This window comes from Platichthys flesus, chromosome 9 (assembly GCF_949316205.1).
Source record: "Platichthys flesus chromosome 9, fPlaFle2.1, whole genome shotgun sequence".
NCBI classification, from domain to species: domain Eukaryota; kingdom Metazoa; phylum Chordata; class Actinopteri; order Pleuronectiformes; family Pleuronectidae; genus Platichthys; species Platichthys flesus.
The window spans coordinates 7,617,898-7,638,629 of NC_084953.1; the positions used below are offsets into that span (position 1 = coordinate 7,617,898).

A 20,732-nucleotide genomic window follows, 5' to 3' on the forward strand; every position below is an offset into this window, starting at 1 on the left:
TAAAAGCAAAATGGCGGACTTCCTGTTGCGTTTTTCATAATGCTCCATGAGACTTTTTTTCATGACTGGTCACGATACACCTATATCCAGATTTTGATGAAAATCCGTTATGTGGAAACCTAGGGGCTGGTTCCAGGGGGCGCTGTAGAGCCATTTTGCCACGCCCAATTCCAATTACTCCAGAATACTAAAATATCCGCAGACCTTGAATTTCCTGCAAAGTTTCATAACTTTTTGAGCATGTCTAGACCCTGAAAAAGCCCCCCAAAGGGAAATAATAATAATAATAATAATAATAATAATAATAATAATAATAATAAAAATCCTTACAGATTCAATAGGGCCTCTCACCATTCGGTGCTCGGGCCCTAATAATAATAAAAATCCTTACAGATTCAATAGGGCCTCTCACCATTCGGTGCTCGGGCCCTAATAATAATAATAACTAGGGCTACGTTGTAGCACTTGCGGGCCCGAGCACCCGCACGTTGAAGCCTGTTGCGGTCGGTGGAGAGAGCGATCGATGACCAAGCGCACATCATCGATCGAGCATGCACTTCTCCACGTTGCATGCGTTTTGCGCTCTGCGGCAGTAGGTTTGCCAGTAGGTGGCGCCATCACTATTATTACGCACAGACATATATATCTGTTCATGTAGGCGCTCTGATGTAGCGTGAGCAATTTTGTGTCAATTGGACAATGTTAACACAACTTAATTTTCACACTGATCAGTAGGTGGCGCTATGACCCTGAACTAATATTTATATGTGGAGCTGTTCAGATCAGTATTGTGATCATAGGTCAGTAGTTTGGAGCCGGTTGGATAATGCAGAGTGGATTAACAAAGTACTTCCTGTTTCCTGGCGAATCAGTAGGTGGCGCTATGACACTGAGGAAATATTGACACATAGAGCTGTTCAGGCTTGGACTCTGACCATGTGACAGAAGTTTTGTAGTGATAGGACAATGCACAGTGGAGTTATGATAACATCGTGTCCTTTGGCGAAGGAAAATCCTTCGCCGCACATCAATGTTTACACGGTTTGAGGAAACGTCACAATTCTGACCATGATCTAATGACTTGACTGATCTGATTTGAGCTGTATATTGTAAATCAGCCAGGAGCAGTTCATCAAAGTATAAAACATGTCACTTCCTGTAGCCATCAGGGGGCGCTGTAATTTCAAGTCATAATTTCTGTGTAGATGTCATCAGGATGGCACCCTTGTCTTACATGTCTAGTTTGGACTCGATTGGACAATGTATGTCCGAGATACAGAACCTCGTGTTTTGATGGCGTTTAATCAAACTCAAGACGCCACGCCACGGTCACACGGTGTGACGAAAGGTCAATCTCTTAATCACTTTTTATCTCCATCTTGTTGTGATGGCACTGATCTTAATTTGAAGTTAATCTGATGAAAGCCCTGGGACAAGTGCATCAAGTAAAAATGTGGAATATGGAAAAAAAATGGCCACTTAATCCAAAATGGCGGCCTCCCTGTTTGGTCAAGCATACCTATCCAAGATATTTTTTTGTTTGTTATGAAACGACACATGTCCCGATAGATTTGTATAAATGTCGGCCATCGTAGTGCCGGGGTTGCCCTATAGGGGGCGCTGGTCAGTTTTTTTGCCACGCCCATTTCTTAAAACCATATGAATATCTTCAGGGGGGGGCTGTTGTTACACACATGTAGTTTGAGAGAGATAGAATCTTGAACACTGAAGTTACAGCAATTTCGTGTTTCACGGCGAGTTGATGAACTTTAATGCCACGCCATTCATATGGCGTTTGACGAAAAGTCACGGTAATCTTATGTCTTCATTGTCAATGTCTTGGGACCCATTTGATACAGTTTGACATGGTTGAGGTCAGTGGATGAGGAGAAATTCATCCAAGTGTAAGACAAGCAAAAAACAAGACATTTCCTGTTGCCACCAGGGGGCGCTGTGGTTTTAAGTCATCATTAATGCATAGATGTCATCAGGCGGGGACTATTGTCTTACATGTCTAGTTTGGACTTGATTGGAACATGTATGTCCGAGATATAGATGCCCGTGTTTTGATGGCGTGTAACCAATTTTTAACGCCATGCCACGGTCACACGGTGTTATAAAAAAAAAATCCCTCAATCATTTTTTATCTCCATCTTGTTGTGATGACACTCATCTGAATTTGAAGTTGATCTGATGAAAGCCCTGGGACAAGTACGTAAAAGTAAAAATGTGGGATATTGCCAAAATGGCCACTAAAAGCAAAATGGCGGACTTCCTGTTGCGTTTTTCATAATGCTCCATGAGACTTTTTTTCATGACTGGTCACGATACACCTATATCCAGATTTTGATGAAAATCCGTTATGTGGAAACCTAGGGGCTGGTTCCAGGGGGCGCTGTAGAGCCATTTTGCCACGCCCAATTCCAATTACTCCAGAATACTAAAATATCCGCAGACCTTGAATTTCCTGCAAAGTTTCATAACTTTTTGAGCATGTCTAGACCCTGAAAAAGCCCCCCAAAGGGAAATAATAATAATAATAATAATAATAATAATAATAACTAGGGCTACGTTGTAGCACTTGCGGGCCCGAGCACCCGCACGTTGAAGCCTGTTGCGGTCGGTGGAGAGAGCGATCGATGACCAAGCGCACATCATCGATCGAGCATGCACTTCTCCACGTTGCATGCGTTTTGTGCTCTGCGGCAGTAGGTTTGCCAGTAGGTGGCGCCATCACTATTATTACGCACAGACATATATATCTGTTCATGTAGGCGCTCTGATGTAGCGTGAGCAATTTTGTGTCAATTGGACAATGTTAACACAACTTAATTTTCACACTGATCAGTAGGTGGCGCTATGACCCTGAACTAATATTTATATGTGGAGCTGTTCAGATCAGTATTGTGATCATAGGTCAGTAGTTTGGAGCCGGTTGGATAATGCAGAGTGGATTAACAAAGTACTTCCTGTTTCCTGGCGAATCAGTAGGTGGCGCTATGACACTGAGGAAATATTGACACATAGAGCTGTTCAGGCTTGGACTCTGACCATGTGACAGAAGTTTTGTAGTGATAGGACAATGCACAGTGGAGTTATGATAACATCGTGTCCTTTGGCGAAGGAAAATCCTTCGCCGCACATCAATGTTTACACGGTTTGAGGAAACGTCACAATTCTGACCATGATCTAATGACTTGACTGATCTGATTTGAGCTGTATATTGTAAATCAGCCAGGAGCAGTTCATCAAAGTATAAAACATGACACTTCCTGTAGCCACCAGGGGGCGCTGTAATTTCAAGTCATAATTTCTGTGTAGATGTCATCAGGATGGCACCCTTGTCTTACATGTCTAGTTTGGACTCGATTGGACAATGTATGTCCGAGATACAGAACCTCGTGTTTTGATGGCGTTTAATCAAACTCAAGACGCCACGCCACGGTCACACGGTGTGACGAAAGGTCAATCTCTTAATCACTTTTTATCTCCATCTTGTTATGATGGCACTGATCTTAATTTGAAGTTAATCTGATGAAAGCCCTGGGACAAGTGCATCAAGTAAAAATGTGGAATATGGAAAAAAAATGGCCACTTAATCCAAAATGGCGGCCTCCCTGTTTGGTCAAGCATACCTATCCAAGATATTTTTTTGTTTGTTATGAAACGACACATGTCCCGATAGATTTGTATAAATGTCGGCCATCGTAGTGCCGGGGTTGCCCTATAGGGGGCGCTGGTCAGTTTTTTTGCCACGCCCATTTCTTAAAACCATATGAATATCTTCAGGGGGGGGCTGTTGTTACACACATGTAGTTTGAGAGAGATAGAATCATGAACACTGAAGTTACAGCAATTTCGTGTTTCACGGCGAGTTGATGAACTTTAATGCCACGCCATTCATATGGCGTTTGACGAAAAGTCACGGTAATCTTATGTCTTCATTGTCAATGTCTTGGGACCCATTTGATACAGTTTGACATGGTTGAGGTCAGTGGATGAGGAGAAATTCATCCAAGTGTAAGACAAGCAAAAAACAAGACATTTCCTGTTGCCACCAGGGGGCGCTGCGGTTTTAAGTCATCATTTATGCATAGATGTCATCAGGCGGGGACTATTGTCTTACATGTCTAGTTTGGACTTGATTGGAACATGTATGTCCGAGATACAGATGCCCGTGTTTTGATGGCGTGTAACCAATTTTTAACGCCATGCCACGGTCACACGGTGTGATAAAAAAAAAATCCCTCAATCATTTTTTATCTCCATCTTGTTGTGATGACACTCATCTGAATTTGAAGTTGATCTGATGAAAGCCCTGGGACAAGTACGTAAAAGTAAAAATGTGGGATATTGCCAAAATGGCCACTAAAAGCAAAATGGCGGACTTCCTGTTGCGTTTTTCATAATGCTCCATGAGACTTTTTTTCATGACTGGTCACGATACACCTATATCCAGATTTTGATGAAAATCCGTTATGTGGAAACCTAGGGGCTGGTTCCAGGGGGCGCTGTAGAGCCATTTTGCCACGCCCAATTCCAATTACTCCAGAATACTAAAATATCCGCAGACCTTGAATTTCCTGCAAAGTTTCATAACTTTTTGAGCATGTCTAGACCCTGAAAAAGCCCCCCAAAGGGAAATAATAATAATAATAATAATAAAAATCCTTACAGATTCAATAGGGCCTCTCACCATTCGGTGCTCGGGCCCTAATAATAATAATAATAATAATAAAAATCCTTACAGATTCAATAGGGCCTCTCACCATTCGGTGCTCGGGCCCTAATAATAATAATAAAAATCCTTACAGATTCAATAGGGCCTCTCACCATTCGGTGCTCGGGCCCTAACTAGGGCTACGTTGTAGCACTTGCGGGCCCGAGCACCCGCACGTTGAAGCCTGTTGCGGTCGGTGGAGAGAGCGATCGATGACGAAGCGCACATCATCGATCGAGCATGCACTTCTCCACGTTGCATGTGTTTTGCGCTCTGCGGCAGTAGGTTTGCCAGTAGGTGGCGCCATCACTATTATTACGCACAGACATATATATCTGTTCATGTAGGCGCTCTGATGTAGCGTGAGCAATTTTGTGTCAATTGGACAATGTTTCCGCAACTTAATTTTCACACTGATCAATAGGTGGCGCTATGATCCTGAACTAATATTCATATATGGAGCTGTTCTATTCAGGATTGTGATCATAGGTCAGTAGTTTGGAGCCGGTTGGATAATGCAGAGTGGATTAACAAAGTACTTCCTGTTTCCTGGCGAATCAGTAGGTGGCGCTATGACACTGAGGAAATATTGACACATAGAGCTGTTCAGGCTTGGACTCTGACCATGTGACAGAAGTTTTGTAGTGATAGGACAATGCACAGTGGAGTTATGATAACATCGTGTCCTTTGGCGAAGGAAAATCCTTCGCCGCACATCAATGTTTACACGGTTTGAGGAAACGTCACAATTCTGACCATGATCTAATGACTTGACTGATCTGATTTGAGCTGTATATTGTAAATCAGCCAGGAGCAGTTCATCAAAGTATAAAACATGTCACTTCCTGTAGCCACCAGGGGGCGCTGTAATTTCAAGTCATAATTTCTGTGTAGATGTCATCAGGATGGCACCCTTGTCTTACATGTCTAGTTTGGACTCGATTGGACAATGTATGTTCGAGATACAGAACCTCGTGTTTTGATGGCGTTTAATCAAACTCAAGACGCCACGCCACGGTCACACGGTGTGACGAAAGGTCAATCTCTTAATCACTTTTTATCTCCATCTTGTTGTGATGGCACTGATCTTAATTTGAAGTTAATCTGATGAAAGCCCTGGGACAAGTGCATCAAGTAAAAATGTGGAATATGGAAAAAAAATGGCCACTTAATCCAAAATGGCGGCCTCCCTGTTTGGTCAAGCATACCTATCCAAGATATTTTTTTGTTTGTTATGAAACGACACATGTCCCGATAGATTTGTATAAATGTCGGCCATCGTAGTGCCGGGGTTGCCCTATAGGGGGCGCTGGTCAGTTTTTTTGCCACGCCCATTTCTTAAAACCATATGAATATCTTCAGGGGGGGGCTGTTGTTACACACATGTAGTTTGAGAGAGATAGAATCATGAACACTGAAGTTACAGCAATTTCGTGTTTCACGGCGAGTTGATGAACTTTAATGCCACGCCATTCATATGGCGTTTGACGAAAAGTCACGGTAATCTTATGTCTTCATTGTCAATGTCTTGGGACCCATTTGATACAGTTTGACATGGTTGAGGTCAGTGGATGAGGAGAAATTCATCCAAGTGTAAGACAAGCAAAAAACAAGACATTTCCTGTCGCCACCAGGGGGCGCTGCGGTTTTAAGTCATCATTTATGCATAGATGTCATCAGGCGGGGACTTTTGTCTTACATGTCTAGTTTGGACTTGATTGGAACATGTATGTCCGAGATACAGATGCCCGTGTTTTGATGGCGTGTAACCAATTTTTAACGCCATGCCACGGTCACACGGTGTGATAAAAAAAAAATCCCTCAATCATTTTTTATCTCCATCTTGTTGTGATGACACTCATCTGAATTTGAAGTTGATCTGATGAAAGCCCTGGGACAAGTACGTAAAAGTAAAAATGTGGGATATTGCCAAAATGGCCACGAAAAGCAAAATGGCGGACTTCCTGTTGCGTTTTTCATAATGCTCCATGAGACTTTTTTTCATGACTGGTCACGATACACCTATATCCAGATTTTGATGAAAATCCGTTATGTGGAAACCTAGGGGCTGGTTCCAGGGGGCGCTGTAGAGCCATTTTGCCACGCCCAATTCCAATTACTCCAGAATACTAAAATATCCGCAGACCTTGAATTTCCTGCAAAGTTTCATAACTTTTTGAGCATGTCTAGACCCTGAAAAAGCCCCCCAAAGGGAAATAATAATAACTAGGGCTACGTTGTAGCACTTGCGGGCCCGAGCACCCGCACGTTGAAGCCTGTTGCGGTCGGTGGAGAGAGCGATCGATGACCAAGGGCACATCATCGATCGAGCATGCACTTCTCCACGTTGCATGCGTTTTGCGCTCTGCGGCAGTAGGTTTGCCAGTAGGTGGCGCCATCACTATTATTACGCACAGACATATATATCTGTTCATGTAGGCGCTCTGATGTAGCGTGAGCAATTTTGTGTCAATTGGACAATGTTAACACAACTTAATTTTCACACTGATCAGTAGGTGGCGCTATGACCCTGAACTAATATTCATATATGGAGCTGTTCTATTCAGGATGTGATCATAGGTCAGTAGTTTGGAGCCGGTTGGATAATGCAGAGTGGATTAACAAAGTACTTCCTGTTTCCTGGCGAATCAGTAGGTGGCGCTATGACACTGAGGAAATTTTGACACATAGAGCTGTTCAGGCTTGGACTCTGACCATGTGACAGAAGTTTTGTAGTGATAGGACAATGCACAGTGGAGTTATGATAACATCGTGTCCTTTGGCGAAGGAAAATCCTTCGCCGCACATCAATGTTTACACGGTTTGAGGAAACGTCACAATTCTGACCATGATCTAATGACTTGACTGATCTGATTTGAGCTGTATATTGTAAATCAGCCAGGAGCAGTTCATCAAAGTATAAAACATGTCACTTCCTGTAGCCACCAGGGGGCGCTGTAATTTCAAGTCATAATTTCTGTGTAGATGTCATCAGGATGGCACCCTTGTCTTACATGTCTAGTTTGGACTCGATTGGACAATGTATGTCCGAGATACAGAACCTCGTGTTTTGTTGGCTTTTAATCAAACCCAAGACGCCACGCCACGGTCACACGGTGTGACGAAAGGTCAATCTCTTAATCAATTTTTATCTCCATCTTGTTGTGATGGCACTGATCTTAATTTGAAGTTAATCTGATGAAAGCCCTGGGACAAGTGCATCAAGTAAAAATGTGGAATATGGAAAAAAAATGGCCACTTAATCCAAAATGGCGGCCTCCCTGTTTGGTCAAGCATACCTATCCAAGATATTTTTTTGTTTGTTATGAAACGACACATGTCCCGATAGATTTGTATAAATGTCGGCCATCGTAGTGCCGGGGTTGCCCTATAGGGGGCGCTGGTCAGTTTTTTTGCCACGCCCATTTCTTAAAACCATATGAATATCTTCAGGGGGGGGCTGTTGTTACACACATGTAGTTTGAGAGAGATAGAATCATGAACACTGAAGTTACAGCAATTTCGTGTTTCACGGCGAGTTGATGAACTTTAATGCCACGCCATTCATATGGCGTTTGACGAAAAGTCACGGTAATCTTACGTCTTCATTGTCAATGTCTTGGGACCCATTTGATACAGTTTGACATGGTTGAGGTCAGTGGATGAGGAGAAATTCATCCAAGTGTAAGACAAGCAAAAAACAAGACATTTCCTGTTGCCACCAGGGGGCGATGCGGTTTTAAGTCATCATTTATGCATAGATGTCATCAGGCGGGGACTATTGTCTTACATGTCTAGTTTGGACTTGATTGGAACATGTATGTCCGAGATACAGATGCCCGTGTTTTGATGGCGTGTAACCAATTTTTAACGCCATGCCACGGTCACACGGTGTGATAAAAAAAAAATCCCTCAATCATTTTTTATCTCCATCTTGTTGTGATGACACTCATCTGAATGTGAAGTTGATCTGATGAAAGCCCTGGGACAAGTACGTTAAAGTAAAAATGTGGGATATTGCCAAAATGGCCACTAAAAGCAAAATGGCGGACTTCCTGTTGCGTTTTTCACAATGCTCCATGAGACTTTTTTTCATGACTGGTCACGATACACCTATATCCAGATTTTGATGAAAATCCGTTATGTGGAAACCTAGGGGCTGGTTCCAGGGGGCGCTGTAGAGCCATTTTGCCACGCCCAATTCCAATTACTCCAGAATACTAAAATATCCGCAGACCTTGAATTTCCTGCAAAGTTTCATAACTTTTTGAGCATGTCTAGACCCTGAAAAAGCCCCCCAAAGGGAAATAATAATAACTAGGGCTACGTTGTAGCACTAACGGGCCCGAGCACAGGCAATTTCAAGTCTGTTGCGGTCGGGGAAGAGAGAACGTTCGATGACCAAGCGCTCGTCTCAGCGTTGCATGCATTTGCGCACTGCTGCAAGATAAACGCTTCACTTCCTGTAGCCAGCAGGTGGCGCTATGATTTTAAGTCATGGTGTCTTTGTTGATGTCATCAGGTCGCGCTTCTTGTCTTACATGTGTAGTTTGAACTCGATTGGACCAAATATGTCCAAGATACAGAAGCTTGTGTTTTGATGGTGTTTAGTCACATTTTGACGCCTCGCCACGGTCACACGGTGTGGCGAAAAATTGATCTTTCAATAACTTTAGATCTCCATCTTGTTGTGATGACACTCGTCTAAATTTTCAGTTGATCTGATGAAAGCTCTCCAAGAAGTACTTGAAAATAAAAAACATGGAATATGGTCCAAATCGAAAATGGCGGGGTTCCTGTTGCGTTTTTCCAATTGCTCCGGCGCGTTTTTTGTGCATCTGGTGATGATACACAACTGTCTTCAATTTCGTGAGGATCAGTGAATGCTAAATGAGGTGTTTCTCCGTAAATGAGGGAAAGCACCGTTGGTGGCGCTGTTGAGCCATTTTGCCACACCCATTTCCAAATACCCCAGAATACGTAAATTTTCACGAGGCCCATAATCTGCCCTATAGATGTTGAATGCATTCTGTAGTGAGAACACATTCAAGCACATGTCCTACACCTCCATGAGAGGGGGGAGGGGTGAGAAGGGGGAGGGATGAGAGGGGTGAAAGGGGGTGGGGTAAGATGGGGGCGGGGTGAGAGGGGGGCGGGGCCTTCAAAACAGGTTGATCTGAGGAGGTCTGTTTTAGACAGAGTAAAAAGGTGCTGTTTTAAATTATTCTTGGGGTATTTTTACCAAAATATTTTACAGACATTTCATTAAGACCCCAAGGAACCATATCAACTGTGGTGAAATGGAAATAATATGTCCCCTTTAAAGCGAATTTGTCTCCTTTAAGCGTTTTCGTGTGTCATGGTGAGCTGATTTGACGCCCCGCCACAGTCAGACGGTGTGTCGAAAAGTTGTTTCTTTGATAACTTTAGATCTCCATCTTGTTGTGATGCCACCCGTCTAAATTTTAAATTGATGTGATGAAAGCTCTCCGACAAATAAATCAAAGCGCACGATGTACAAAAACAAGACATTTCCTGATGCCACCAGGGGGCGCTTTCCTTTTAAGTCATGATTTCTAGGTAGATGTCTTCCGGTCTCGACTCTTGTCTTATATGTGTAGTTTGGAGTCGATTGGACAAAATATGTCTAAGTTACAGAAGCTCGCTTATATTGGCGTTTAGTCGAACTTTGAGACCTCACCACGGTCACACGGTATGATGAAAAGTTTAAATATTGATAACTTTAGATCTTCATCTTGTTTTGTAGAGTGTCATCTAATTTTTAAGTTGATCTGATGAAAGCTCTCAGAGTAGTACATAAAAACATAACACGTCTTAAAAACAAGACATTTCCTGTTGCCACCAGGGGGCGCTGTGATTCTAAGTCACAATTTCTGCAGTGATGTCTTCTGGTCGCGACTCTTGAAGTATGTGTCTAGTTTGGACTCAATTGGACAAACTATGTCTGAAATATGGAACCTTGTGTTTTGATGGCGTTTCATCAAACTTTAACGCCACACCACGGTCAGACGGTTTTGCTAAAACGTAATCCTTCAATAACTTTAGATCTCCAATTTGTTGTGATGACGATCATCTAAATTTGAAGTTGATCTGATGAAAGCTGTACGACAAGTACATCGAAGAAAAAATATGGACGATGACCAAAATGTCCACTAAAGTCAAACTGGCGGGCTTCCTGTTGCGTTATTCATAATGCACTGATGGACTTTTTTGTGCATCTAGTCATGATACACAATAGTCTATGTTTTTTTTGAGGATCGGTGAATGCTAAATGAGGGGCTTTTCCGTAGGTGGCGCTCTTGAGACATTTTGCCACGCCCTTTTCAAAATACTCCAGAATACGTAAATTTAAGCCACCTTCGAATTTGCTGCAAACTCCTACAACTTTTTGAGCACATTAAAGCCCTCAAAACAGGTTGATCTGAGGAGGTCTGTTTTAGACAGAGTAAAAAGGTGCTTTTTTAAATTATCCTTGGGGTATTTTTACCAAAATATTTTACAGACATTTCATTAAGACCCCAAGGAACCATATCAACTGTGGTGAAATGGAAATAATATGTCCCCTTTAAAGCGAATATGTCCCCTTTAAGCGTTTTCGTGTGTCATGGTGAGCTGATTTGACGCCCCGCCACAGTCAGACGGTGTGTCGAAAAGTTGTTTCTTTGATAACTTTAGATCTCCATCTTGTTGTGATGCCACCCGTCTAAATTTTAAATTGATGTGATGAAAGCTCTCCGACAAATAAATCAAAGCGCACGATGTACAAAAACAAGACATTTCCTGATGCCACCAGGGGGCGCATTCCTTTTAAGTCATGATTTCTTGGTAGATGTCTTCCGGTCGCGACTCTTGTCTTATATGTGTAGTTTGGAGTCGATTGGACAAAATATGTCTAAGTTACAGAAGCTCGCTTATATTGGCGTTTAGTCGAACTTTGAGACCTCACCACGGTCACACGGTATGATGAAAAGTTTAAATATTGATAACTTTAGATCTTCATCTTGTTTTGTAGAGTCTCATCTAATTTTTAAGTTGATCTGATGAAAGCTGTCCGAGTAGTACATAAAAACATAACACGTCTTAAAAACAAGACATTTCCTGTTGCCACCAGGGGGCGCTGTGATTGTAAGTCACAATTTCTGCACCGATGTCTTCTGGTCGCGACTCTTGTCGTATGTGTCTAGTTTGGACTCAATTGGACAAAATATGTCTGAAATATGGAAGCTTGTGTTTTGATGGCGTTTCATCAAACTTTAACGCCACACCACGGTCAGACGGTTTTGCTAAAACGTAATCCTTCAATAACTTTAGATCTCCAATTTGTTGTGATGACGATCGTCTAAATTTGAAGTTGATCTGATGAAAGCTGTACGACAAGTACATCAAAGAAAAAATATGGAATATGACCAAAATGGCCACTAAAGTCAAACTGCCGGGCTTCCTGTTGCGTTATTCATAATGCACTGATGGACTTTTTTGTGCATCTAGTAATGATACACAATAATCTTTGTTTTTTTTGAGGATCGGTGAATGCTAAATGAGGGGCTTTTCCGTAGGTGGCGCTCTTGAGCCATTTTGCCACGCCCTTTTCAAAATACTTCAGAAAACGTAAACTTGCGCACATTTGTAATTTACTGTACACTTTAGAAACTTTTTGAGCACGTTAAAGCCCTCAAAAAGCCAATTCACTGAGCGAAGAAAAATAATAATAATAATAATCTTTTCAATTTCAATAGGTCCTCTCACCGATTTCGGTGCTCGGGCCCTAATAACTAGGGCTACGTTGTAGCACTTGCGGGCCCGAGCACCCGCACGTTGAAGCCTGTTGCGGTCGGTGGAGAGAGCGATCGATGACCAAGCGCACATCATCGATCGAGCATGCACTTCTCCACGTTGCATGCGTTTTGCGCTCTGCGGCAGTAGGTTTGCCAGTAGGTGGCGCCATCACTATTATTACGCACAGACATATATATCTGTTCAAGTAGGCGCTCTGATGTAGCGTGAGAAATTTTGTGTCAATTGGACAATGTTTCCGCAACTTAATTTTCACACTGATCAGTAGGTGGCGCTATGACCCTGAACTAATATTTATATATGGAGCTGTTCTATTCAGGATTGTGATCATAGGTCAGTAGTTTGGAGCCGGTTGGATAATGCAGAGTGGATTAACAAAGTACTTCCTGTTTCCTGGCGAATCAGTAGGTGGCGCTATGACACTGAGGAAATATTGACACATAGAGCTGTTCAGGCTTGGACTCTGACCATGTGACAGAAGTTTTGTAGTGATAGGACAATGCACAGTGGAGTTATGATAACATTGTGTCCTTTGGCGAAGGAAAATCCTTCGCCGCACATCAATGTTTACACGGTTTGAGGAAATGTCACAATTCTGACCATGATCTAATGACTTGACTGAGCTGATTTGAGCTGTATATTGTAAATCAGCCAGGAGCAGTTCATCAAAGTATAAAACATGTCACTTCATGTTGCCACCAGGGGGCGCTGTGATTTCAAGTCAAAATTTCTGTGTAGATGTCATCAGGATGGCACCCTTGTCTTACATGTCTAGTTTGGACTCGATTGGACAATGTATGTCCGAGATACAGAACCTCGTGTTTTGATGGCGTTTAATCAAACTCAAGACGCCACGCCACGGTCACACAGTGTGACGAAAGGTCAATCTCTTAATCACTTGTTATCTCCATCTTGTTGTGATGGCACTGATCTTAATTTGAAGTTAATCTGATGAAAGCCCTGGGACAAGTGCATCAAGTAAAAATGTGGAATATGGAAAAAAAATGGCCACTTAATCCAAAATGGCGGCCTCCCTGTTTGGTCAAGCATACCTATCCAAGATATTTTTTTGTTTGTTATGAAACGACACATGTCCCGATAGATTTGTATAAATGTCGGCCATCGTAGTGCCGGGGTTGCCCTATAGGGGGCGCTGGTCAGTTTTTTTGCCACGCCCATTTCTTAAAACCATATGAATATCTTCAGGGGGGGGCTGTTGTTACACACATGTAGTTTGAGAGAGATAGAATCATGAACACTGAAGTTACAGCAATTTCGTGTTTCACGGCGAGTTGATGAACTTTAATGCCACGCCATTCATATGGCGTTTGACGAAAAGTCACGGTAATCTTATGTCTTCATTGTCAATGTCTTGGGACCCATTTGATACAGTTTGACATGGTTGAGGTCAGTGGATGAGGAGAAATTCATCCAAGTGTAAGACAAGCAAAAAACAAGACATTTCCTGTTGCCACCAGGGGGCGCTGCGGTTTTAAGTCATCATTTATGCATAGATGTCATCAGGCGGGGACTATTGTCTTACATGTCTCGTTTGGACTTGATTGGAACATGTATGTCTGAGATACAGATGCCCGTGTTTTGATGGCGTGTAACCAATTTTTAACGCCATGCCACGGTCACACGGTGTGATAAAAAAAAAATCCCTCAATCATTTTTTATTTCCATCTTGTTGTGATGACACTCATCTGAATTTGAAGTTGATCTGATGAAAGCCCTGGGACAAGTACGTAAAAGTAAAAATGTGGGATATTGCCAAAATGGCCACTAAAAGCAAAATGGCGGACTTCCTGTTGCGTTTTTCATAATGCTCCATGAGACTTTTTTTCATGACTGGTCACGATACACCTATATCCAGATTTTGATGAAAATCCGTTATGTGGAAACCTAGGGGCTGGTTCCAGGGGGCGCTGTAGAGCCATTTTGCCACGCCCAATTCCAATTACTCCAGAATAGTAAAATATCCGCAGACCTTGAATTTCCTGCAAAGTTTCATAACTTTTTGAGCATGTCTAGACCCTGAAAAAGCCCCCCAAAGGGAAATAATAATAATAACTAGGGCTACGTTGTAGCACTAACGGGCCCGAGCACAGGCAATTTCAAGTCTGTTGCGGTCGGGGAAGAGAGAACGTTCGATGACCAAGCGCTCGTCTCCACATTGCCTGCGTTTGCCCTGTGCGGCAAGGAAGATCGCTCCACTTCTTCTGGCCAGCCGCTGGTGCTGAACTAGAGGTAAGTCACCTTGAAACTATCCAACATAACCTATTGCTTTATCTATCATCATATGCTTACATGCCTCAAGTTTTTTGTAATATGTAATTGTTATAAAAGTTACCGTTTATTTATCACGTCTAATGAACAGATTGAAGCAAGATAACTCGACAGTCTTGTTTTGGTTTTGACATTATTTTTTTTAATGAGTTACTATCAATACGCTACACGTTTACGTTTCATGTGATAGTAACTGTTTCACCAATATTCTGATACAGGATGGTATATCCGCCATTACTATTTTCACATTGTTTATTTAGTCTGTCATGGAGTTGTAGAGTGAATTAGACAGTAGTGATAACATTATAATGTCCACACATCAGTGTTGTAAACACTTCTCCAATTAATTATATAATTATGTTTTCACACTGAGGGAAGTGGAGAGACTTGATGTGGACTGTTATCAACAGCTCTGTGGGAGATCATCACCTTGAATATTACAGATGAGGTAGAAAGACATTTTATCTATGTGTACAATGTTGTATTTCTTTGTCACGTTTTATCAAAAGCGATTTAAAGTATGTGCATTTAACCATTAGGATACAAACCCAGACCCTAGTACATCGGTTCTAGCTGAAATAAGTAGTGCTTCATAAACAACACAAAACATTCATAACAGTACGCTTCTGCTCCTCATTAATGCAGCTCCTGATGTCCCCAGCAGCAACATGGTGGAGATCTGCAGCTTCATGCTGGTCAACTGGAAGACAACTGATTAAGATTAAAAGATTAAGATTAAAATCCATTTATTCATCCCAAACACATGCACAGACATGCAAAGGCACACTCATGCAGGTAGGGAAATTTAATCGCTGCTTTTTACCCATCTGGTGCAGGACACACAGAGCAGTGAGCGACCATGTACGGCGCTCGGGGGAGCAGATGTTGGGGGAGTGAGGTGCCTTGCTCATGGGCACTAGAGAGGGTAGGGAGACTCTTGGATTTTTGGACAGATCAATCCAGGTTCGACTTTTGTTGTCTCTCCATGGAGTCGAACCAAAGACGAACCAGAGACCTTCTCTGCCCATAGTCCAAGTTTCTGCCACTCGACCACCGCCTCTCCTCATGCATCATCAAACTAGTAATCTACACATCATTCCATGCGTTGCTCCCTTAACTACAGATGGCCTGCGAATGTCATGGAGTTTTACAGTGAATTAGACAGTTTAGGTATGATTTTAATCTCCACACATCAGTGTTGTAAACAGTTCTCAAATTAATTATAGAATTATGTTTTCACACTGAGAGAAGTGGAAAGACTTGATTTGGACTGTTATCAATAGGTCTGTGGGAGATTATCACCTTGAATAGTACTGATGAGGTAGAAAGACATTTTATGTATTTGTACAATGTTGTATTTCTTTCAGCACTTTTATCAGAAGGGACTTAAAATATGTACATTTCACCATGAGGATATAAACCAAGACCACAGTACAACAGTTCTATCAGAAATCTGTTGTGCTTTATACACAACACAAAACATTCTTTAACAGTGCGTTTTTTCTCTTCATAGATGAAGAACTGCAGCACCTGATGTCCTCAGCAGCAACATGGTGGAGATCTGATTTGATACACTTTAGATAAGAACCCAGTGTTTTATATTTCTGCTTTGCCATAAGAGACAGAACATGGTCATCACAGCTGTGTCCTTCAGGCTCGTCTGTCCCTAATAAAATGATAGGAAACATGAAAGTGATCGTCATTATTGTAGAGGAAGAGTTACATATGAACAAAGTGTGTAATCTTATTTTCTGTGGATATTCAACTGTGTATTTGAATATGCTTTTGGATTAAAACGTGCACTACCATGACAATGAATGTACAGTATGGAGTTATTTCACATTCAAAGTATTGCATATATTATTTAATACACAATGTATTATGTGCAGTACTTTGCCATGGTTGTTTGTAATTAATGAAAAGAGGTCTGTACCTGAAGTCGGTGTTCAATGTGGTTGAATTCCAGTTGTCTCATGCTGGACATGCTAGAGAAAATTTCAACATAAATATACAAATGTGTAAAGTCATACATGTGCCAGGTTAAGTCCTTAACACACTTTAAATGGTAAAAAAGGAAGTGTATTACTTCAAAGTTAAACAGATCATAATCATTTCAGCTTAGGAAATAGTTAGTGTACATCAGCATCAAATTCTCTATTACACTGTCTGTTCTAATAAAGATACAATGCTATAATTTATTTATATTTAACAGAACAATTCAGTGAAATCTGCCTGAGATTACAATGTAAACAGTGCAGGCAGCAGAACGTTTAGCTTTCTCTGTAAGACATCATAACAATACTCTGAATAAAGAGCTTTGGAAGTTGAATTCCCCTTTAAACATCTGCTCTTAAAATACAGATGTGACTTTAAATACGCACGTTTCAATTGATCACTGTAAGTCTGTTTCAGTAGAATAACTAACTGTGTAACATTGTCAAGTCAAATGCCTTGGCGAGTGAAACCATTTTATAGCAATAGATATCCTGATGGAGCTAATTCACCGGACACACACAGTCTCCTGTCTCAGATTTAACCTCATAAACTAACGCATGCCACTGCTGGGCGGACCTACTCATGTCGGTTCATATCGGTGTGTGTCGGTAATAGTGCCGTTCGCATTAAACAGGAGTTAATGCCCCAGATCGGAGTTCGTATTTAGCCTCCATGCTAACGGACGTTAGCTCGAATGCATGGTACTAAAACACCCTGCGAATCACTTCTACACATCTAAATAAAATACTGAGCTTGACTTACCACAGAAACGGGAGCGCAGACGTCTTTAACGTGTCCGTCAGCAGAACAAGCAAAACATCAAACTGTGTTATTCATCCGATACTGAGTGGGAGGTTTCGAAAGTCTCGAGTTGTGTTCAATGACACAGGAAAAAGTAAGGAGAAGGGAGGGCGCAGCTCACTGTGACGTCACGTAAATTTCAAACCACTATATCGCTTATTATAGCGATATAGAGGTAGTTACGAAAAAGTTCACCCCCTCAGAGTTTTAATGAAGGAAGAACATAGCGATTGAGACTAAAACCAAAGTTTGAATAATGCTGTAAACAGGTTTAATTCTACTCTAAAATTGGGCATTTTAACATGGGATTCAATGGGACTCTCTCCGACGAGCTGATGAACTTTCAAGCCATGCCATTAATAAACCGCATGATAAAAAGTCACAATAATCTTATGGCTACATTATCAATGTCTTGAGACCCATTAAACAAAGTTTGACATGGTTTTGCATATTGGATGAGCAGGAATACATCAGAGTGTCAGCTATACATTTCCTGCTGCCACCAGGGGGCGCTGTCATTTTAAGTCACGATTTCTGTATAGATGTCTTCATATCGCAACTATTGTCTTATGTGTCTAGTTTGGACTTGATTAGACAAAATATGTCCAAGATACAGAAGCTCGTGTTTTAGTGCGTTTCACCGAAGTCTCATCAAACTTTAGCGCCACGCCACAATCACACGGTTTGACGAAAAGTCGATCTTTCAATAACTTTAGATCTTCATTTTGTTGTGATGACAGTCGTCTAAATATTAAGTTGATTTGATAAAAGCTGTACGACTAGTATATAAAAACATAAAACGTGACAAAAACAAGACTTTTCCTGCTGTCACCAGGGGGCGCTGTCACTTTAAGTCACGATTTCTGTATAGATGTCTTCATATCTCTACTCTTGTCTTATGTGTGTAGTTTGGACTCGATAGGACAAAATAAGTCTGAGATATAGAAGCCCGTGTTTTGATGGCGTTTAATCAAACTTTAACGCCACACCACGGTCAGACGGTTTTGCTAAAACGTAATCCTTCAATAACTTTAGATCTCCAATTTGTTGTGATGACGATCGTCTAAATTTGAAGTTGATCTGATGAAAGCTGTACGACAAGTACATCAAAGAAAAAATATGGAATATGACCAAAATGGCCACTAAAGTCAAACTGGCGGGCTTCCTGTTGCGTTATTCATAATGCACTGATGGACTTTTTTGTGCATCTAGTCATGATACACAATAATCTTTGTTTTTTTTGAGGATCGGTGAATGCTAAATGAGGGGCTTTTCCGTAGGTGGCGCTCTTTAGCCATTTTGCCACGCCCTTTTCAAAATACTCCAGAATACGTAATTTTACGCCGCCTTCGAATTTACTTTAAACTCCTACAACTTTTTGAGCACATTAAAGCCCTCAAAAAGCCAATTCATTTAAGCTAAGAAAAATAATAATAATAATAATAATAATAATCATTTCAATTTCAATAGGGCCTCCCACCGATTTCGGTGCTCGGGCCCTAATAATAATAATAATAATAATAACTAGGGCTACGTTGTAGCACTTGCGGGCCCGAGCACCCGCACGTTGAAGCCTGTTGCGGTCGGTGGAGAGAGCGATCGATGACCAAGCGCACATCATCGATCGAGCATGCACTTCTCCACGTTGCATGCGTTTTGCGCTCTGCGGCAGTAGGTTTGCCAGTAGGTGGCGCCATCACTATTATTACGCACAGACATATATATCTGTTCATGTAGGCGCTCTGATGTAGCGTGAGCAATTTTGTGTCAATTGGACAATTTTAACACAACTTAATTTTCACACTGATCAGTAGGTGGCGCTATGACCCTGAACTAATATTTATATGTGGAGCTGTTCAGATCAGTATTGTGATCATAGGTCAGTAGTTTGGAGCCGGTTGGATAATGCAGAGTGGATTAACAAAGTACTTCCTGTTTCCTGGTGAATTAGTAGGTGGCGCTATGACACTAAGGAAATATTGACACATAGAGCTGTTCAGGCTTGTACTCTTATCATGTGACAGAAGTTTGGTAGTGATAGGACAATGCACAGTGTAATTATGAAAACATCGTGTCCTTTGGCGAAGGATGATCCTTCGCCAAACATCAATGTTTACATGGTTTGAGGAAATGTCACAATTCTGACCTTGATTCAATGACTTGACTGAGTTCATTTGAGCTGTATATCTTAAAGCAGCCAGGAGCAGTTCATCAAAGTATAAAACATGTCACTTCCTGTAGCCACCAGGGGGCGCTGTAATTTCAAGTCATAATTTCTGTGTAGATGTCATCAGGATGGCACCCTTGTCTTACATGTCTAGTTTGGACTCGATTGGACAATGTATGTCCGAGATACAGAACCTCGTGTTTTGATGGCGTTTAATCAAACTCAAGACGCCACGCCACGGTCACACGGTGTGACGAAAGGTCAATCTCTTAATCACTTTTTATCTCCATCTTGTTGTGATGGCACTGATCTTAATTTGAAGTTAATCTGATGAAAGCCCTGGGACAAGTGCATCAAGTAAAAATGTGGAATATGGAAAAAAAATGGCCACTTAATCCAAAATGGCGGCCTCCCTGTTTGGTCAAGCATACCTATCCAAGATATTTTTTTGTTTGTTATGAAACGACACATGTCCCGATAGATTTGTATAAATGTCGGCCATCGTAGTGCCGGGGTTGCCCTATAGGGGGCGCTGGTCAGTTTTTTTGCCACGCCCATTTCTTAAAACCATATGAATATCTTCAGGGGGGGGCTGTTGTTACACACATGTAGTTTGAGAGAGATAGAATCATGAACACTGAAGTTACAGCAATTTCGTGTTTCACGGCGAGTTGATGAACTTTAATGCCACGCCATTCATATGGCGTTTGACGAAAAGTCACGGTAATCTTATGTCTTCATTGTCAATGTCTTGGGACCCATTTGATACAGTTTGACATGGTTGAGGTCAGTGGATGAGGAGAAATTCATCCAAGTGTAAGACAAGCAAAAAACAAGACATTTCCTGTTGCCACCAGGGGGCGCTGCGGTTTTAAGTCATCATTTATGCATAGATGTCATCAGGCGGGGACTATTGTCTTACATGTCTAGTTTGGACTTGATTGG

General features: G+C 41.7%; 1 protein-coding gene and 1 long non-coding RNA gene across 6 annotated transcripts in view; one reads left to right on the plus strand and one right to left on the minus strand.

The window, feature by feature from the left end:
- rabgap1l (RAB GTPase activating protein 1-like) overlaps window positions 1-20,732 on the plus strand; it is a 179,272-nt gene that overhangs the window by 49,544 nt on the left and 108,996 nt on the right. The window lies entirely within an intron of this gene.
- On the minus strand, window positions 14,959-17,720 carry LOC133960892 (uncharacterized). 2 transcript variants are annotated; one of them, XR_009921947.1, is made up of 4 exons: window positions 17,582-17,720; window positions 16,758-16,809; window positions 16,355-16,490; window positions 14,959-15,535 (listed from the first exon to the last, which is right to left on the minus strand). It is a non-coding gene; the product is annotated as an uncharacterized LOC133960892 (long non-coding RNA). The 2 variants fall into 2 exon arrangements; XR_009921946.1 differs by having other exon boundaries at window positions 14,959-16,490.